The following is a 7,180-nucleotide window of genomic DNA, read 5'->3' as shown; positions in this document are numbered from 1 at the left end:
ACGCTAAACGGATGTGCTTTATCCATATTGAAACGTACTAACATCTTCTGGATGTAGTTTGATTGATAGACAAATGTGCCATTGCACATATACTCAAATTGTAGTCCGATGCATAATTTCGTTATACCAAGATCTTTTATTTCAAACTTCTTCTTTAACAACTGAGCAGCTTTCTCTATCTCTTCAGGAGATCCGATGATGTTGATATCATCAACATAGACTGCTATTATAGTGAAATTTGAGAGGGATCGTTTTATAAAGACACATGGACTGATTACATCAGACTTGTATCCTTCCTTTTCGAGATATTCACTAAGTCGATTGTACCACATACGACCAGGTTGTTTGAGACCATATAAAGATCTCTGGAGCTTTATAGAACACATATCTCGAGGTGTTGATTTTAATGCTTCAGGCAATTTTAATCCTTTAGGGATTTTCATGTAGATGTCATTTTCAAGTGTCACGTATAAGTATGCGGTGACGACATCCATTAGTCTCATATGAAGTCCTTCAGAGATTGTGAGGCTGATTAGGAACCTAAGGGTTACCGCATCCACTACAGGGGAATACGTTTCCTCATAATCAACTCCTGGGATTTGGGAAAACCCTTGAGCTACAAGTCGAGCCTTATATCGTACAATCTCATTCTTTTCATCAAACACCCATTTATAACCTACTGGTTTGACGTCTATGGGTGTTTGGACTACAGGTCCGAAAACATGTCGCTTTTCGAGCGAATTCAATTCGGCGTTTATGGCTTCTTGCCATCTTGGCCAATCATTTCTGTGCATGCACTCTTCTAAAGTTTTAGGTACGTAATCATTTTCATTGATTACATCAGTTGCTATAGCATATGCAAATATATCATCAACACGTATTTTATTCCGTGTCCACATTGTACTATCTTGTACATAATTAATAGAGATCTCATTTACATTCGGTACCGTTGTTTCTTCTGAAACTTCATTTTTCTCTGGAATTATAATTGTCTCTTCCGGGACATTTACCTCTACCGGGGTATCATTTATAACCTTTTGTGAGTTTTCACCAACTGCGTTACTTTGCTCTTTTCGTTGCCGTGGGTTTTTGTCTTTGGAACCGATTGGCCTCCCACGCTTTCGTTGTATAGTAATCGCTTCTGTGATTACTTCAATTCGAGCAGGTGCATTTGATGCTGGTACATGTGACTTTGTCACTCGATTCGTGTCTGTGAATGCATCTGGTAATTCATTCGCTATTCTTTGCAAATGTATATCTTTTGGACTTCATATTCACATTGACCACTTCGGGGGTCGAGATTTGATAGCGATGATGCATTCCACGTTATTTCTTGTGTTACCAGTCTTTCTTTGTTCTTATCTCCCCCTAAGACTGGGAACATTGTTTCATCAAAATGACAGTCAGCATACTGTGCTGTAAACATATCTCCCGTCGTTGGTTCTAAATATTTAATTATGGACGGGGAGTTAAAACCAATATAGATGCCCAGTCTTCTTTGGGGTCCCATTGTAGTACGTTGTGGTGGTGGTATTGGTACATATACCGCACAACCAAAAATTCTAAGGTGGGACAAACTTGGTTCTCGTCCGGAGACCAGTTGCAATGGGGAGTATTCATGATCAGCAGTTGGTCTCAATCTAATCAGTGCAGCGGCATGCAAAATAGCATGTCCCCATGCAAAATATGGTAGTTTACATCTCATTAAAAGTGGTCTAGCGATTATTTGTAATCGTTTAATTAAAGATTCAGCTAAACCGTTTTGTGTGTGAACATGAGGTACTGAATGTTCAACATTGATCCCGATTGACATACAATAGTCATTAAAAGCTTGAGATGTGAACTCTCCTGCATTATCCATCCGGATGTTTTTAATTTGATTATCGGGGAAATTGGCTCTCAATAGTATGATTTGGGCTAAAAGTCGGGCAAATGCTACATTTCGAGTAGCTAAGAGACTCACATGTGACCACCTTGAGGATGCATCTATTAAGACCAAGAAATAGCGGAATGGTCCACACGGAGGATGAATAGGCCCACAAATATCCCCTTGGATTCTTTCTAAAAATGATGGGGTTTCATGTATCAATTTAGTTTGTGAGGGCCGAGTTATAAGTTTGCCCAGAGAGCATGCTGCACATGATAAGTCTTGTGGTAGCAAAACTTTTAAGTTTTTGAGAGGGTGCCCGGTTGCACTTTTAATTATTCGTCTCATCATTATGCTACCAGGGTGACCTAGACGGTCATGCCATATATTGAATGTGTCTTTATTTAATAGCTTTTGGTTACTCACCATGTATGATTCGACAAGATTGATATTAGTACAATATAATCCAGAGGATAAGGCTTCCAATTGTTCAACAATTGTTTCTTGGCCATTTTTGTTTGAAGTAATTTGAAGATATTCAATATTATTTGAAGATATTGTTTTTAGGTGGTAACCATTTTTTCGAATATCTTTAAAGCTAAGTAAATTTCTTCTGGATTTAGTAGAAAATAATGCATTATCAATAGTTAATTTGGTACCCGAAGTTAATGTTATGTGTGCTCTACCGGAGCCTTCGATAAGGATAGTACTAATCGGTGTCTCTGCCGAAGACAACTCAGAGAAAAATTTCATATATTTGAGAATAGTGTTAGTACTACCGCTATCTACTAGACATTCATCACTAATAATAGTTTTACTGGAGCTAGTATACATATTTCTTCAGGAAATAAAAATTAATAAAAGTTAATGCAAAGAAGTAAAATGAAACATTGCAAGAGTTTCAAAATACAAAGGTCACAGTATGAAAAGTAAAGCATAAGAAGTACATTATCCTCAATCAGATTAGTTTCAACATTCTTTTCATTATGCGTTGAGATGCCTCAATGAGGTGTTTAGGGGTGCGACATGCGCGGGACCAATGATTTGACATCCCATATTTATTTGCCTTAATAATTGTCTCCCCCAAATAATTTGCTATCAAATGAATTTTAGCATCAAGAGTCCATGGGAGGTAGTTGTTACCCGAGATGTTAAGTGCGGTGAATTCAAGCTTTGATAAATTCGACGTTTTATCCACAAATGAGAAAAAAAAATCATGGATTTAAAAACAAGCCATAATACAAAATACATATTATAGGAGAACTTCAGGTTCTCTATAGGTAGAACTGCAGGTTCTATACTTTACGCCATTTTAATAATAGAGTAAGCATTTGGAAACTCTTGTATGATTTTGATTGTAAATAGAAATTATGTTTTGATAATTTAAATAAAAATTTGAATATAATAAAAAAATATTAAACTTCGAATAAAATTCAGAAATTTATTTTCCTTGTTCCGGTCAAGATTTGTATAGTTTTGTAGTCAAACTTCCAAAGGAATTCGAAAATTATTTTCCATAGTTATCTCAAAAGATCAGTTCCTTAAAAAAAATCAATTCCTTTTTTTTTTCATTTTTTTTTTTTCATAAACAATTATGTGTAAGAAACAATTTTATATATTTTGTTTCTGTGGAAGACAACTGTTAAAGCACATGTGTAAGAAACAATTTTATATATTTTGTTTCGGTGGGAGACAACTCTTAAAACACAACAACTTTTAAAATCTTAAAAGCAACATTTGTTATAAATTATATATTGAATATTAAATATTAATGAAATAATCTTATATATGTTTCGTCTCTCATCTGGATTTGGCCATTGAAGGACCACAACACCTCTCAACAACCACTTCGTCATCGTCGAGTAGAAGATGCCTCCGCAGGTGGGTATTTTCAGTCACCAGATATAAGATCTACGGGTTTCATCTCCGTGTAAAGATCGGTGCGTCAATGCTCCTGTCCTTCGTGGTTGTCGCCGACAACTACTCTCCGGTTAAGCAGTCGGATATCGGAGGAACTGCGTCGTCGCTGCCGGTGAGTTGAATCACCGGAGGAAGGTTTTCGGGTAAGATATAAACCCCTATTTGTGTGTTTTGTTCGGTTGCTTGTGGCGGCAGTGACCGCCGGATTGTTAGAAAAAAAACTATATTTTCGATTTCGTGATGATAGATTTCGTTTTTGGATAACAGGGCAGTCCTAATTTGTTCTAAAGTTCAAAAGGAAAACCTATGTTTTGTAATCCAAAGAATCAAATTAGAAGTCCAGTTTCAAAACACTTGAACAAAAAAAAGGTTGTTTGTTTGCATGCCGTCGTAGAAAATTTTTTCTTGTAAATTCGATATTTTTTTTCATTATTGGATACACAATGCTATACTGATAACATGGAAGCATTTTGAATATAGTGTGGAGATTTGATGGCGTACCCGGATTGTGATGAACAGAAATTATCTGAAACCAAAATGGTGTTAATGAATTCCTGATGTTGAAGATCGCCGGTAATTTTTCCGTGAAGAGTCCGTTCGTGCTGATAACGTGTTATAAAACCACTGGGAAATCTGTATTGAATCTTCAATCTATATGTTCCATATGATACAAATGTCATCCCTCTAAATAACAACATACAATAGTATATATAACGTGTGTGTTAATTGTCAAAACAGTTATGAGAGGTTAACTGCCAAGGCAGTTACAACAGTTATGAGAGGTTAAATGCCAAGGCAGTTATAAGGGGTGTTTTGTATATCTGTTTTATGACATAGATATTATTTTAGATATGATTTACATATATGTTTTTTTTTCTCATATGTAGATATTCATTCTTTTTGGTTTGAAACAATTATTTACTTTTAAATTATATACCAAATTTTCCCATTTACACTTCTTATTAATAAAAACAATGTAGATATTATTGATAATTGTCACTGAATTTTATGTAATTAAACTTTTAATATTTATAATTGTCATTGAATTATGTAATTAAAATATAACTTTTAATATAAATTTGTATTTTGTTTTGTAGTAAAAAAGATTGGCCGGTTCGGGTTGTGTTTTGTTTTACATCGGGTTGGACCTGCTAATCCACGGCCCTAACGAAAGATACATGTAAGTTTAAAAAAAAAAGTAAAAAGAAAAAACATTTATAAAATTAACATAATTATCAAAGTTAAAAGAAAATATTTGTGAAAAAACTAAGAAATTTTATTAGAATTCTTTCAAAAATAATTAAAGAAAACTGTTAAAAAAAATTGAAGAAACATTTATAAAACGTTTTTTTAAATCTTACGATTCCATTTTCTAAGTTTACCATATTTTTTTTCCTTCAACCCTTGTTAATTAATATTAGATATTTATAAAAAGAAGTAATTTTTATCCAATAAAATTAGAAGTGAAAAAAGGTAACTTTTTAAAAATACTCATTTTGGTAAATACTTTTCAAAGTACGTATTTTGGTAAATAAGTTTTCTATCTACACCTACATGGGAAAAAACTACTGTTTGGTGTTCTTTGAAAACTATTTACCAAAATAGTGTTTTCTTGTTTGTATCTGCTTTTTCTTTTTTAAACAACATATTAACTTTTTTTCTATTTCTATTGAATTATTCGAGTATCTATTTTTTTATTCTTTAATTATTTATATTTTTTTTTCAAAATGAACGAATAGGAATAAATTGCCATTTAACCCTATCCTCAAAAAGTCTAATTCTTCGTTCTCATTTTTTTTGTCACATTTCTTTTGCATTCAAATATAGACATGCTAATTTAATATTAGAAAATTTTCATATGTTTTCGATAATCACATGAAGTCTGCCATATTTCTATGGTGAATTTATTCATTTTTTAACAAGACATATAAGTGTAAGAAATACTTATGTATGGAAGGAATTCAATATTAGCAGGTGTAACGTTTAACGGATGTCACGTTCATCTATTATTAGACATAAATGTCTAAATGGAAAACTCATTCGATTTAAATGGCAATTTATTCATATTCGTTTGTTTAAATTAATGGGCACAAACGAATGTAAATGAACAAAAAAAAAGTTCACGAACATAACTGACGAACAAAACATGTGTCCACGAATATAAATGAACTTCATGCCATGGACGGTTTATTGATCGTTCGATTCATTTAAAGAGCTAGTGTCGATTGAAAAGAAAACATAAAATCAAAGAAATAAAAAATTATTGGGTTGATTGAAAAAATATTAATAATAAAGAATAAAAAAAATAAATACTTGATTAATTCAATTGAAATATTAAATCAAAGTTTAATATGTTGATTAAAAAATAAAAGACAAATAAAAAATAAATAAGAAATACTATTTTGATAAATACTTTTCAAGGAACACTATTTTAGTAAATAATTTTTTCACCAACACTAGTTTAGAAAAAAACTCACCCTCATTTACATTTACCTTTAACTTTTAAAATACGTAATATGAACAAGAATGCTTAAAGCATGTTATTTTAATAATTATTTTCATTTATTATTTGTAATTATTTTTTAAAACACTTTGACCAACTCTAGATAATCCATAAAGAGACTGAAAGATATCATGAAGTTGTATCTTTATTATAAAGTAATAAAGTAGCACAACAATTCGACTTTAATTTATATTAATTACAGTAATATAGTATTTTATATCCAATGTATAATATCTTTTTAATAATACCACGTTGTTGCATTACTTGTAAATAATACATTAGCTTATAGAATTGTGTATTATATACTAGTTTATAGACTCGTGTATTACACGAATTGAATAAAGACAACATGTTACGTATACTCGTGTAACGCATAAACTATAACCTAGTGACTTAGATAATAATAATTCATAATTTTATAATATATAATAATTACGAATAGATAATAATAATAAATAGCAATAACAATTTTTCTCATTTGTTCCTGAGTTTTGCTTTTTTTTTTGCCATTTTCATCCACCCATTAACTTCATAAAAAAGTCAGTTTAGCGAGGGACATTTTTATCATTTTGCTTATTTAATTTATTGTTTTTTAATCCAAATAAAACTCACCCCATTAATTTATATCATCGCTCAAATGTGAACTTAAAAAGCTATGTAAATATCATCTATTTATCTTAATCATTGTTGATATTAAATTACAAAAATAAATTAAAATATAATCTAAATTATATAAAATATAATTTAAATTTTAAACTATGTACAATATTCGTTTTTATAGGTTTATTGGCACGACGGTATAAAATTAGTTGAATAAAGAGTTATATTCGCAATAAAGTTTTTTTTTGTATCGGACACCACATGTGTTATATATTAATAATAATTGGATA

The 7,180-nt window shown here is 31.3% G+C and overlaps 1 long non-coding RNA gene across 1 annotated transcript; it reads left to right on the top strand.

Annotated features, from left to right (window-relative positions):
• Positions 1–3,641: 3,641 nt before the first annotated feature.
• On the top strand, positions 3,642–4,663 carry LOC110872174. The gene is made up of 2 exons (XR_002554235.2): positions 3,642–3,930; positions 4,268–4,663. It is a non-coding gene; the product is annotated as an uncharacterized LOC110872174 (long non-coding RNA).
• The last annotated feature ends 2,517 nt before the right edge of the window (positions 4,664–7,180 follow it).

Source organism: Helianthus annuus, chromosome 1 (assembly GCF_002127325.2).
Source record: "Helianthus annuus cultivar XRQ/B chromosome 1, HanXRQr2.0-SUNRISE, whole genome shotgun sequence".
Classification (NCBI taxonomy): Eukaryota; Viridiplantae; Streptophyta; class Magnoliopsida; order Asterales; family Asteraceae; genus Helianthus; species Helianthus annuus.
The sequence above is the reverse complement of the archived record's forward strand: the minus strand, read 5'-3'. Positions and strand labels throughout refer to the sequence as shown.